We start from the raw sequence: 14,682 nt of genomic DNA on the forward strand, positions 1-14,682 counted from the left end.
TAGTGTTAGATCTGGGCAACGAGAGACAGACTGCGGACACGACGTGACTTAACAGCTCTTTATTAGTAATAGTAGTGATCCAGCTTACTCTGTGGTCGGAGGGTTCCCCTTTTATAGGGATGAGGCACGCCCATTGACCAATCAGAGGAATACCTGTTTCCCGCTGTAGGAGCGGACCTGAGGGAAGACTTATCCCGATATATGCTAATATCTAACACCCCTCCCCTCCTAGATGGGACGTTGCGGTAGGTGACATAGTCCTTTAGGTAGGTGGGTGTTTGTCTTGCTCGGGAGGAACGTCGGAGTTCAGGTTGTGTTGAAGTACTTGCAGGATTGGTTTCCTGTTGGGTTGAAGTAGTTGCAGGATCGGGTGCTTTTTCTGTTTCTGGAGGTCTTGCGTTTTCGATGCTCTTTTCCCTGGTATCTTGTTCGGCTGCGATGACGGGGGTTTGCTCAGCGGCTGTGATGACGGGGGGTTGCTCAGCTGCGTGCGTGATGTCCTGTCCCCCGCTTAGCTCGCCGGTGTCGTCGTTTCCTGGGATGAAGTTTCCCTGCGGTTGTCTTTCTGTGGACAGGAAACTTTCGCCCTCATCCCTTAAGTTGGAGTGTGCTAGGCGACCTCGAAGCTGATCGATGTGCCTTCTCCAATTCCGCCCATCTTCAAGCTCTAACAAATACGATCGAGGGCCCATGATGCCAATGACCCTTGCCGGTATCCACAATGTCCCCCCTGTGTAATTTTGAGCATAAACAGTGTCTCCTTCTCTAAAAGATCTGACCTTACTTGTAGAGTCTGGGGGAGCCGAGGTAGAATAATTCGGGTGGAGCCTGTCCAGGTGAGACCGTAGGCGGCGACCCATTAGTAGTTCAGCGGGGCTTCTACCCGTCGTTGCGCTCGGGGTAATGTGTTGAATGAGGAGGTAATGGTCAATGCGTGTTTGCCAATCCCCCGGGCCCATCCTGGCGAGGGCCTCTTTCGCGAACCGCACCATTCTTTCTGCCTGACCATTGGACGCTGGATGGAATGGCGCGATGAGGGCGTGTCTGATTCCCAACCCTGCTAAAAATGTTTCGAACTGCATGGCCGTGAATTGGGGCCCGTTGTCCGATACTAACAGATCTGGTAGACCATGGGTGGCGAAAAGCCGCCTAAGAACCTTTATAACTGCCTCTGCCGTGGTTGATGTCATTAGGACTACATCCAACCATTTAGAATAAGCATCTACAACTATGAGGAAGGTTTGACCCTGGAATGGCCCTGCAAAATCAATATGAATGCGTGACCAGGGTGCCTTGGGTTTCTCCCATTCTGTGGCGGGCGCTTCCGGGGGTGCTGGTCTCGACTCCTGGCATGGATCGCAAGTGGCCACCCACTCCTCTATTTCTTTGTCCATATTGGGCCACCACACATAACTTCTCGCTAACGCTTTCATTCTCACGATCCCCGGATGCCCCATATGTAAAGCATTCAATACCTTTTTTCGTAGCGCAAAAGGAATAACAACTCGATCCCCCCACAACAAACATCCCTGTAACACGGAGAGTTCGTCCCGTTTAGACCAAAACATTTTGAATTCCGGGCCCACATTTCCCTTTGGCCACCCCCTCCATACCCAAGTTTGCACTTGTTTTATTAAATTGTCCTTCGAGGAGAACCTTGCAACGTCGTAAGAAGAAACCGGTCCCGAATCCAAACAGTCAATGAGCAATACCGGTACTTCTGGAGTGGGGTCTGGCAAAATGTCTGGTAATGGGCAACGGCTGAGCGCATCTGCGTGCCCTAGAGTGGAGCCCGGTCGATGAATTAACTTGTAAGAGTACGCAGCCAGGAAAACAGTCCACCTGGTCATACGTGGAGAAAGGGAGACCGGAGTGGGGCGATTTCCCGCCAAAAGTCCTAACAGCGGTTTGTGATCAGTAATGAGTTCAAAATCGCGGCCGTAGAGGTATTCATGGAAACGTTTCACACCTGCAACGGCAGCCAATGCTTCTCTGTCCATTTGGCTGTAGTTCCTTTCGGCCGATGAAAGAGTTCTGGAGTAGAAAGCAATGGGTGCTTCTTTCCCGTCGGGCATCCTGTGGCTGAGGACTGCTCCAACCCCGAACGGCGATGCGTCGCAGGTCAATACCAGCGGGAGGGTCTGACTGTATTGTACAAGTAGTGAGTCAGTGGTGAGCAGGCGCTTTACCCCGGCGAATGCTGCAGCTTCGGCTCGTCCCCATCTCCATGGTGCGTTCCTCTGGAGTAGACGGTGTAGTGGCTCAGCAACGGTCGCCTTCTGTCTCAGAAAAACGCTGTAGAAATTAAGTAGTCCGAGGAAGGCCTGCAACTCGGTTTGATTTCGTGGTGTGGGGGCGTCCTGGATCGCCTTAATTTTCTTTTCAGTGGGGTGAATTCCCTGACCATCAATTCTATAACCCAGGAATTCTACGCTAGGCACGTTAATTTGGCATTTTTCTTTTTTCAGGCGGAGGCCCTTCTCTCTGATTCTGGCCAAAACAGATCTGACTCTTTTGTTTAGTTGCTCCTCGTTTGCAGCGGACACCAAGATATCGTCAAAATATGGGACGACTCCCGGTATCCCTTGCAACAGTCGTTCCATGACGCTCTGGAACAATCCTGGAGCAATACTTACGCCGAATTGTAGCCGGTTGCATTTAAACGCTCCTCTGTGCGTCACTATAGTCTGGGCCTCCGCTGTGGTGCTATCTACTGGCAGTTGCTGGTAAGCTTGTGCCATATCTAATTTAGCGAAAACTTTTCCTGGCCCCAATGAGTGCAATAGGTGCTGTACTACGGGCACCGGATATGCGCTCTGTTGTAGCGCGACATTAATTGTGCATTTATAGTCTGCGCACAAGCGGACTGATCCGTCTGACTTAACTGGGGTCACGATAGGTGTCTCCCAACGCGCGTGATCTACCGGCTCAAGGATTCCTTGTTCCACTAACTTATCTATCTCTTTATCTATTTTTGGGCGGAGTGCAAAAGGCACTCGTCTCGGTTTAAGCCGGATTGGCGCCACATTTGGATCTAAATTGAACGATATTGGTTTGCCCACATACTTACCAAGACCGGAGCTGAACACATCCTCGAACTCCTTAAAGATCTTTTCAGCGCTGCTGTTTCTCACGGCGTTGATTCCGGTGACTTCTAATCCCAGGGCTTCAAACCAATCAAGCCCCAGGAGGTTCTGCAATGGCGCGCTGGAGATGGTCACGGGCAGCTGGGCTTCGATGTCCTTAAACTGGATGTGGAATGTGCCTTGGCCCACGATGGGGACTTGGTTCCCCTGGTAGTCTCGTAGCAGGACGTCAGGAGCGCGCAGTTGGCTCTTTCTGAGGCTGGGAATGGCCTGTTTCATGGATGCCCATGAAATGATCGTCAGGGTTGATCCTGTGTCAACCTCCAGCTCGCAGGGTGAGCCCTCCAAGAGGACTGTGACTTTCAGCCTTTTGGGCCGCTTAGGGCGGACCTGATGTATCGTGGTGAGATACGTTCGCAACTCCTCTCTCTGGGTCAACTCTATCTCATCGTCTATATCCTGAAAATACTCTCGTTGAGCGTCTTGGTAGAACGCTCTTTCGGCTCTCTGTGTGAATTCTCTCTGGGGATACGCTCGCTCACTTTCTTGTGAGTAATCTCTCTGGGAATACGCTCGTTCAGCTCTTTGGGGAGTTTCTCTCTGGGTAAACACTTGTGGATTTTTCTCTGGGCGCCCTTTTTGATTTCGCCAAGCCCCTGGGTTGGGCTTCTGTTGGCGGTACATGGGTGGCTGCCGTGAGGCAGGGACTCCGCTCCGGCACACTCGTGCGATGTGCCCAAGTTTGTTGCAGTGCGAACAAACAACGTTCCTGAACCTGCAAGTAGACCTGGGGTGATTCCCTCCGCAGCTTGCGCAGGGCGGCAAACGGGATCCGGGTTTCCCCCCAGGCCTCCAGTGACTGCTCTGCATTAGGTGACTGTCCTCGAACTCGGGATCCACGTAGTCGGGGCTTGCGTCTTCGTAGTGGACTCTGGTTTGTCTCGGTGCTGGCTGGGTTTCGTTGACCCTTCGTTGTATGGTCACTGCTGATTTCTCCGCTGATTCCGACGCTCTTGCTTTGTTCAATGCTGACTGTAGGGTTAGATTCGGGTTGGCTAACAGTTTCTTTTGCAACGAAATGTCTCTTACCCCACAGATGAATTGCTCTAAGATATGCTCTTCCAAATCCCTGTATTCACAGTGGGCTGCTATTCTTCGTAGAGCTGCAACAAATTGGTTAATGGATTCTCCCGCCTTTTGAGTCCTCATGTTGAACTCTTTGCGGCTGACATGGCGGGACGGTTTTGGCGCGTAATGTGTTTCCAAGGCTTGTTTCAGCGTCGCCCATGGTACTGCTTGTATTGGAGTAGGCGCGGTGAGGTCTCTGGCCGTATTGAAGACTTCCTTTCCGCAGTAGCCGAGGAAGATATTTTTCTTTCTTGCATCGGTGATCCCCGTGTACTCATTTGCTTCGAGGAAACACTCGAAGCGAATCATGAAGGCTTCCCATTCGTCGGTTGCTGGGTCGAAAGGAGCGGGGGGAGCATGCATCGCCATCTTCTCAGTTTGAATTTGCCGCGCTGCGGTGATCTGAGATGGCTGCCGGAATTTCTGCCGAATTCCTGGGCTGGATCAAATCCGGAGATTCTTGAAGTAGCGTTCTTCGTCCTATCTGTCTCTCAATCCCATCCTCGTCGCCAATGTTAGATCTGGGCAACGAGAGACAGACTGCGGACACGACGTGACTTAACAGCTCTTTATTAGTAATAGTAGTGATCCAGCTTACTCTGTGGTCGGAGGGTTCCCCTTTTATAGGGATGAGGCACGCCCATTGACCAATCAGAGGAATACCTGTTTCCCGCTGTAGGAGCGGACCTGAGGGAAGACTTATCCCGATATATGCTAATATCTAACAGATAGATAGATAGATAGATAGATAAAAAGATAGAGAGAGAAAGAGATAGAGAGATAGGGATAGATAGAGATAGATATAGAGATAGAGCTAGCATTAGAGATAGAGATAGATAGAGATAGAGAGACATAGATATAGAGATAGATAGATAGATAGATAGATAGATAGAGATAGATAGATAGATAGATAGATAGATAGATAGATAGATAGATAGACAGACAGACAGAATTAGAGTGATAGAGATAGATAGAGGTAGAGGTAGATGTGTTGGAATGTAAAAGCCATTTGGGTCAGTTCCAAGCCAGGAGAAAGACGCTGGAAATAAAATGGAGACTGGTGGCTGATTGGAAAGAAGGTCTATTTATTTTTTTTAATATATATATATATATATATATATATATATATATATATATATATATATATATATATATATATATATATATATATATATATATATATATATATATATATATATATATATATATATATATATATATATATATATATATATATTTACTTTTAAACAAAAATAAAAAAACATAAAATACATACAACCTTCTTCCATTTCATATAGCGTGTCATTTGGTTACAAGATTTTGTGCGTCCTTCCCATGGTCACCACTTACAATTATATATCGAATCACAAATTGTTCATTAGATAAACATAAGTACATTATTATTAAATGTCAATTTTTCAACTGTAATTATTATTCCTTAATTTTAAACAAGATCTTCTGAATATTGAATCCATACATACAACATCATTTTGCATCAATAGTTCAACTCGAATTATTATTCCTACATATTAAACAAAATATTCTATATATTGAAATCATACATACAACATTATTCCATTACATCGTTCTAATCTGTTTAACAGTGCTAAACCCTTATAGTATTGCATATATCATTCTACTATTCTTAAAATATAAAAAGTTCTTCCCCTTTTTCCATTACCATGATTTTTAATCTAACTATTGATAAAACAAATCCAAAACCTTGTAAAATTGTTCATCTTCTTGTTTTCTAATTTCAAATGTCAATTTACTAATTTCCGCACATTCCATAATTTTTTGGATAGTTTCCTCCTGCGTTGGTATTTTCTTATTTTTCCAATTTTTTGCAAATACAATTCTAGCTGCTGTTAAAACATTTACAATCAAATATTTCAAATCTCTATTATATATTTCTGGTATAATTCCCAATAAAAAAGTATCTGGTTTAAAGTCTATATGTTTTGGTGTCATTTTCTCCAACCATGTGTGGATCTTAGTGCAATATCTTTTAGCTTCTGCTCAAGTCCACCACATATGGTAATATGAACCCGGTGTCTGATGACATTTCCAACATTTTTCTGATTTATTCTTGAACATTCTTGCTATTCTCGTGGGGGGTAGATGCCACCTATAAAACATCTTATACAAATTTTCTTTATATGCTGTTGACATTGTCGTTTTGTAATTTTGAGACCACAATTTCTGCCACTTTTCTAATTCAATCCCATGACCAAAATCCCCCCACACCAAGCTATCATAGTTCCTTTAAATTGTTCTTCTTCTAACTTAACCTCTAGTAAGTATCCATAAAGTTTTTTTTATTACTTTTTCATCAGTACCCATCAAAATTGTATCTAACTCAGTCATTTTATCATAAAAACCTTCCTCTTTATGGTCCATTTATTGATGAACAGAACCACCAGGGTTTGTGACTCTGGGGTAGCTGACCAAATGATTGAATGAGTGGATGGATCTTTATAGGTTTCTGTGACTTTGAAGTTTGAATTGTTCTGGGGGTTGTGCAATGAAGGGGCTTGTGTCTTTTGCTAAATGGTGGTGGGTTAATCCTAATAGGTCCTACGTGGTCATATCTAGAGGTGGTATTCAGCTGGTTCTCTACAATTCAGGCGAATCGGTAGCAGCAGCTGTGGGAGGCTCTGCCACCCACCCCAACATAATGCACGAGCACTGAGCATGCGCAGAAGGAGGTGCACATGCATAGAGGAAGTTCGTGCGAGAGGTCTCACATTTGTGAACTGGTAGGGAAGGTAAGCGAATCCCACCTCTGGTCATGTCCTGTCCTGTTCTTAGAATTTGAGTGGAGGACAATGTAAATTTTAATCCCATCCCTGGAGGTAAAGTTCTTTTGTTTTGTGAATAGGCTGGCCCAATCTTTCTTAATGAGTACAAAATATCTGCTGAGGCCATTAAGAAAGACTGCTTTCTGTCTTTAAAAGCATGTTTCTCCATCTCTCTCTTTGGGGAAATATCATATTCTGCTTCTTTTAATAGCCCCCAAAATATTTCACCCTTCGGGAGGGGGGGCTTTCCACAGCTAGATAGATAGAGATAAATACCTGATGATGTTCAGCTGTTGTCAGCACAGGGCTTCAGAAATTTTATAAGCCAATATAACAATGATGTTAGTTCTATTCTATTTATTGAATGAATCGGCCTCTCCACCATTTGCTGTTAAATGTTAGTGGCATTAAAGAGCCAGTGAGATGCCTTTTCATTTCAATATTTTCTTCCCAAAAGATGAAGACTTTCATTATAAAAAAAAACTTTTGGGGGCATAATTTCTAGTTTATTCTATATTATTTTCCGCATTTTAAAAGCAAAATAAATATTATAAAAACATTTATTGCAAACTATGTTTGCTTTGTTGTAACACAAACAGTACCATGCTCTGGATTTTATCTTCTTATCACATTTTTATGTAGATGTAAATTGTTAAAGTTGTTTACATGGTTTTGACTTTCCATGTCCTTTGCAAAAGGTCGTATCCAAAATATGTTGATATTTTTACACAGTAAAAATATTTTTTCCTGCCACCTGGGATTTTTCTCCCCCCACCTTCCCCACCCCCATCCTTGATTCTTATGTATAAAACTTCCATACCTGGCTGCAATAATCTGGACAATCATTAAAGGGCAGCAGAGAGTGAGAGACATCTTTGCTGCCATCTAGTGTTTATGCAGGTTTTTGCAGCATAGCTGTAGGGGACGGTGCTCAACTCCATTTCAAAGCCGAAGAGACAGCATTGTCCGAAGACGTTTCCGTGGTCATGTGGCAAACATGACTAAATGCCGAAGGTGCATGGAACACTGTTACCTTCCCACCAAAGTGGTCCCTATTTTTCTACTTGCATTTTTATATGCTTTCGAACTGCTAGGTTGGCAGAAGCTGGGACAAGTAACGGGAGCTTATTCCGTTATGTGGTGCTAGGGATTTGAACTGCTGACCTTTCTGGTCAACAAGCTCAGTGTCTTAGCCATTGAGCCACCATGTCCCTTAGCTGTAGTAAGGCTGTAGTACAATTATTTATTTGGGGGAGAAAAACCCACACGTACAAAGACAAAAAGGAATGAAAAAAAAATCACAGCTATTGTCATTAATTCTATTAAACACATTTGTTATTTTGGAAATGAGCAGCTGTGTAAATCATTGGAAAGACTGCTAGTGATTTTAGCTAGCCAAAATATGTTGTTTTAGTGTCTTAAATTTCCTTGATGTAACATAAATGTAAGTTAAGTGTCTTTTGTTGCCCCAAATGCTTCAGCGTATGCTGATTGATGTCGATGATGTGTCTTTCAGCATTGCTCTGGTATCCAGGGATGACCCAGAGTTAACCATATATTCAGAGTTATTGAGGTCTCAAAAAGCAAACATCGTCTGGGGGAGCCCTCCATTCCAATCCCTAAAGATTTTCCTGCTTTTATAACACAATTCATTTTCTGTTTCTCATACATTTCTACATGTTGTTATAAGCATGATCTTCTTTCTCACATTTTCCTTGGAGAATTGCTCATAAATATACCGTGTGATAAAATGGCTACAATGCTCTTCATTACTTTTAAAAAGGCAAAGCTCTTTCAGAAACCATTTTGGCCTTCTGCAGTTTTATGCTATGAACAGTGGAGTGCAGTTCTTATCAGGTGCTATTTAGACATGGAATGAGTTTTCCCTTCCACTCTCTTGCCCTGAATTTATTCAGGGGAAAAGAAGTATTTCTGAGAAGGACCTTTGGGTTTATTTTTTGTTTCTGAGCCAAATCTAAATGTCAGATACCAGCTTTTCTTTTCAAAGAGCGATCCAGGCTGGTCCAGATGCAACTCTACAGGTGCCATTTAAGCGATAGACATCAAAATTCATCTCAAGAGATATTGCCAGGCTCAGACATCAGATATGTGATTCATATCTTCGAACTTTATCTGGTTTAGAAATATTCTCTGTCAGTAGTAGGATTCAAATAATTTAACAACTGGTTCTCTGCTCTAATGATCTGCTGGATGGGCGTGGCCCGGTGGTCATGTGACTGGGTGGGCGTGGCTAACTCAATGTCACTCACGTCAATGGGCGCTTTGCCTTAGCTGTTACAATGCAATAAGGATTAACCGGAGAGGCAGTTTCTGTAAGCAGGGCAATAAAGTTTAGGCTAGAAACAACACCAGAATGTTTCCTTCCTGTCTTCCTCACAGGATTAGCCCTGTAAAGTGGAAAAAAAACAAAAGGAGATTTCTTCCAACAACCAGTTCTCTGAACTTCATAGAAAGTTAACAACCGGTTCTCCCAAATAGGTGCAAACTGGTTGAATCCCAACATTGTTCTCTGGGCAAATATTCCGTGTCTGCTTTTCTGGTAAAGCCTTTTTCCCAGAGTTTATTTATGCCTAAAACAGGACTAGAGTTCACTATATCAGTTACCAATTACTACTTTTTTTATTGTTCAAATTTTATTGATTTTAAAAGTTTTACAGGGAAAAGGGATTATAGGGTTATAGAACATTTTGACAGCTACATCGTGCGGGGGGGGGGGGGGAGAAGCCCCCCCCCAGGTCTCACAACTTTTACAAACAAAAAATAGAAAAATATCAACATTTACATAAGTATTAGCAGTTTTGAGTTTAACACAAAATCATCAGTATGTTTCAATCATTTGTTTTGTATCACTTCCATAAACCAATTACTACTTTTAAACCACTCCTCTACTCACAATAGAAGTTCTTATGCCACCAGGCTTGAAATTCTGGTCTTGGACAATCTGGAACTACACCGCCTGTGGTCTGATCTAAGCATAGTACACAAAATTGTCTGCTACGTCTTACCTGTCAACAACTTCTTCAGCTTCAACCACTGTTAGGGGGTATCTCCGTTGGGAGACAGAAAATAGCACAGCGGAATGTGCAGCCGGAGAGAAAAACATTGCTAGTAGAAACACATGAATAGAGTCTCAGACACTGCTAGTAAAATTAAGTAGCTTTACTACTAAAGTTGCTTCACAAGCAGTGATAGTAGATAGTAGATATTAGTCCAAACACAATTCAAAGAACAAACAATTGCTTACAGTCGCAGTTCACGTTCCAGTCATCAAGTCATCAATCATAGAACAAGCAGAGAGAGAATCAGAGAGAGAATGAGCTCTCCTGACTTCCTTTTATAGCAAAGCTAATTACATCTGTTAGGTACATCCACTCATTTAAAGTAACAGTGACCATTTGTCATGGTAGATAGATAGATATATATTGCCTGCCCAACACTAATATACTCCCAACATTCTCCCCTTTGGGTAGCCAATATATATTTACAATTTTAATCCATAATATTCACAACTTTCGTTGTGTTTTTAGCACCCTGAGCCTTTGTGAAATGGTCAGCGATATTGTCCTCTGACATACAGTATGTTAACTCCACTAGCTTATTTTTAATACTTTCCCATACATTTAAATAATGCAAATCTGTATGCTTTGTTCTAGTTTTAACTGCCAAATTAGTAGCCATTTGGATAGCTGCCTGATTGTCCTTGTACACGGTAATAGAATCATTTACTTCTATTCCTAGATAATCAATAACTGTTTGTAACATATTATATCAGTACATAGTAGTGATAGACAAGAAAATTCTGCTTCCATAGTAGACAGACTCAGATGTTTCTGCCTAATAGATCTCCATCCTACTAATGCCTTACCCAAAAATACAGCTATTCCTGACGTTGACTTTCTTGTGTCTTTATCTGTATCAAAGCTCGCATCAGCATATGCGGTCAGCTTTAGCTCCTCATTAGGTTCAAGGTATAATGCATAGTTTGTTTTAAATACCTTAAAATCCTTTTTACAGCCTGCCAATGCCTCTCAGTTGGGTCTGAATTATACCTAGCTAATTGGTTTGTGCTGTATGCAATATCAGGCCTTGACCAATTGCTTAAATATGACAGACTTCCGATTAGTGATTGGTACAACCCCTTATCAAACATAGCACTCTGTTCATTGCTATTGTTGAAATCCTTACTCATAGGAGTCTTTGAGGGTTTACATAGTTCCATCTTGAACTGTTTCAGTAAATTGTTTATCTTATCCATCTGTGATATTTTAAACCCTAGATTGTGTGTAGTAATGGTGCATGTAGATAAGCTGTTTCTACATCCAAATGTCTAATCAAATACTTATTTTTTGCAGCCCAAACTAAAGTGGCTCTAAGTGTAGTGGATTTTAGACTAGGTGGGAACACTTCATCGTAATCTGTGGCTGTTTGGTCAAAACCCTGAGCCACTAGTCTAGCCTTATATGTTATGGCTCCGTCTACACCAGTTTTTATTTTATATATCCACTTACTCCCTATTGTTTTCTTATTTGGAGGTAAATCAGTATTTTCATATAGTTTCACATTCTGCAAAGACCTAAGTTCTTTAGTCATTGCAGGTCTCCATTCCTTTTGATCTTCTAGAGGAAATGTGATCAATTCATGATATGTTGCAGGAACTCTGTTAACCTGATAATCCATAGTTGCCTGATACCTATCAGGTGGCTTAGTTACACGTGTAGAACGCCTTGGTAACTCAGGACTTATTACTGGACTTTCTATTTTCACTTGTTCCTGCTCTACTACTTCCTCTTTTGTAGACAACTCATTTTTAATATCCAATCCTGGTTTCTCATCATCTTCATGAGTGCTAGGTTTCTATAATCACATCATTATTTAGTTCTAACCTATTCCATCCTATATGTTCCATAAATTTGGCATTTGCACTACTAACGACCCTTGTTGATCCTCTTTGCCAAAATCTGTAGGATCTGTGATTAGAATTATAGCCTATAAAAATTAGCTGTTGAGCTCTTTCTTGTCCTTTATGTCTCAATTGTGAGGGAATATGAACCCATGCTGGAGTTCCAAATATGTAAATGTAACTGAGATCTGGTTTTTTACCATACCATCTGGTAAACGGTATTTCACCAGTTGTGGTGTTAATCACGTTGTTTAAAATATGATTTCCACACATCATCGCCTCACCCCATAATGATTCAGGGAATCCAGCATCAGCTAGCATAGTTCTAACCATAGATTGCAATGTCTGCCCTCTTCTTTCCACAAATGCATTATGCTGTGGACGATAAGGTGCAGAACGTTTATGTTGTATACCAGCCTTTTGCAACATATTTGTAAAATTAGAGTTTGTGAATTCTGTACCATTATCAGTCACTACTGTAATAATCTTATGGTTTGTTTTTCTCTCTACAAATTTAACCCAGTTAGTGAACCGTTGAAATGTTTCTGTTTTGTTCTTTAACAGAAAACAAAAACCATATCTTGAATAATGATCTAAAATGCTTAGTACATAACAGGCTCCCCCCAAACTAGGTTTCATTGGCCCTATTAAGTCAGCAAATACCAATTCCAGTGGTTTCTTGGTCTTAAACCCATTTAACCTATTAGCCGGTGTAGCGCTACTCTTCTGTTCATTACAAACATTACAATTTATATACTGGCTACATGGCTTTAACTTCACACCATCAACTAACTTCACTGTTTCTTGCAACATTTTGAAATTGATATGTCCCATTCGCCTATGCATTAAGTGAATACACTCATTGTGGGGTTTAACATTCGAACATACAGCATTAACAACATTGGAATCAGACATTACATATAACCCATCTTGTAGCTTAGCAGTAACCTTAATATTCCCTTTTTCAATAAATCAATTATCCCCTTTAAATGTTACAATGTAGCCATGATTAACCAAAACTTTAACCGAAAGCAAATTAAACTTAATGTTTGGTACATATAACATATGCAATGTTTCAGCAATACATGGACATTTAGCAATACCTTCTCCTGATACCTTTAGCTTCCGCCCATTCGCTAAAGAAACATGTTGTTTACTTGTAACCAACTTTACAAATTTTTTTCTATCTTTAGTAATGCACATCGATGCCCCACTGTCGATAATCCACAAATTGTGGTTAAATAATGCATTATTATCTATAGTCACATTAATATCATGTTTTCTAGATTGTAAAGGTTTCTGTGGTTTTGGCTTTTTGCAAAACTTGGCAATGTGAATCTTCTTACCACAATTATTGTTAGATTCGGGCAACGAGAGAACAGACTGCGGACACGTAGTGACTTATCAGCTCTTTATTAGTAGTAGTAGTGATCCAGCTTGCTCTGTGGCCGAAGGGTTCCCCTTTTATAGGAATTGGGTACGCCTCTCGACCAATCAGAATGATACCTGTTTCCCGCCGTAGCGGCGGACCAGAGAGGAGACTTGCTGCTATATATGCTAATATCTAACACCCCTCCCCTCTTAGACGGCGCATTCCGGTTGGTTACATAGTCCTTAAGATACGTTGGTGTTTGCCTAACACGGGTAGAACGTCGCAGTTCCGGTTGATCTGGAGTGGTTTCAGGATCGGTTGCTTTCTCTGCTTCGCGTTCGGGGGTCTGCAGACTTTCGTTGCTTTGGCGTTGTTCGGTTTCTTTTTCGCCCCCTTGTTCTACCCTGGGCTCGTAGATGTCGTGGTTCTCTGTGTTGGGGCTCTCGAGTGGCTGACTTTGTGCTGGCAGATATATTTCATTGTCAGCCCGCAGGTCTGAGTGTGCCAGGCGACCCCGTAGTTGATCGATGTGCCTTTTCCAATTCCGTCCATCTTCAAGCTCTAGCAGATACGATCGTGGACCCGTGATGCCAATGACCCTTGCCGGCATCCACAATGTTCCCCCTGCATAGTTGTGGGCGTATACTGAATCCCCTATGCTAAAACTCCGAATTTTGCTTGTAGAGTCTGGGGGCGCGGTGGCAGAGTAATTAGGGTGAAGACGGTCCAGGTGAGACCGTAGACGGCGGCCCATGAGTAGTTCAGCGGGGCTCCTACCCGTCGTTGCGCTGGGGGTAATATGTTGAATTAGTAGGTAATGGTCAATGCGTGTTTGCCAATCACCTGGACCCATCCTAGCGAGGGCCTTTTTGCGGATCGCACCATTCTCTCCGCCTGTCCATTTGATGCCGGATGGAATGGCGCGACGAGGGCATGCCGAATTCCCTGACCTGCTAAGTACGTTTCAAATTGCATGGCCGTGAACTGGGGCCCATTATCGGAGACCAGTAGGTCGGGCAGGCCATGAGTGGCGAAAAGTCGCCGTAGAACCTTAATGACTGCCTCTGCCGTGGTTGAAGTCATTAGGACTACTTCTAGCCATTTGGAGTATGCATCCACAACTATAAGGAAAGTCTGACCTTGGACTGGCCCTGCGAAATCGATGTGTATTCGCGACCAGGGTGCTTTAGGCTTCTCCCATTCTGTGGCGGGCGCTTCCGGGGGTGCTGGTCTCGATTCTTGGCATGGATCGCAAGTGGCCACCCATTCCTCTATTTCTTTGTCCATGTTAGGCCACCAAACGTAACTTCTTGCTAACGCCTTCATTCTAACGATCCCCGGATGCCCCACATGTAATGCTTCTAATACATTTCT

Source organism: Natrix helvetica (assembly GCF_964273705.1).
Source record: "Natrix helvetica genome assembly, chromosome: 1".
Classification (NCBI taxonomy): Eukaryota; Metazoa; Chordata; class Lepidosauria; order Squamata; family Natricidae; genus Natrix; species Natrix helvetica.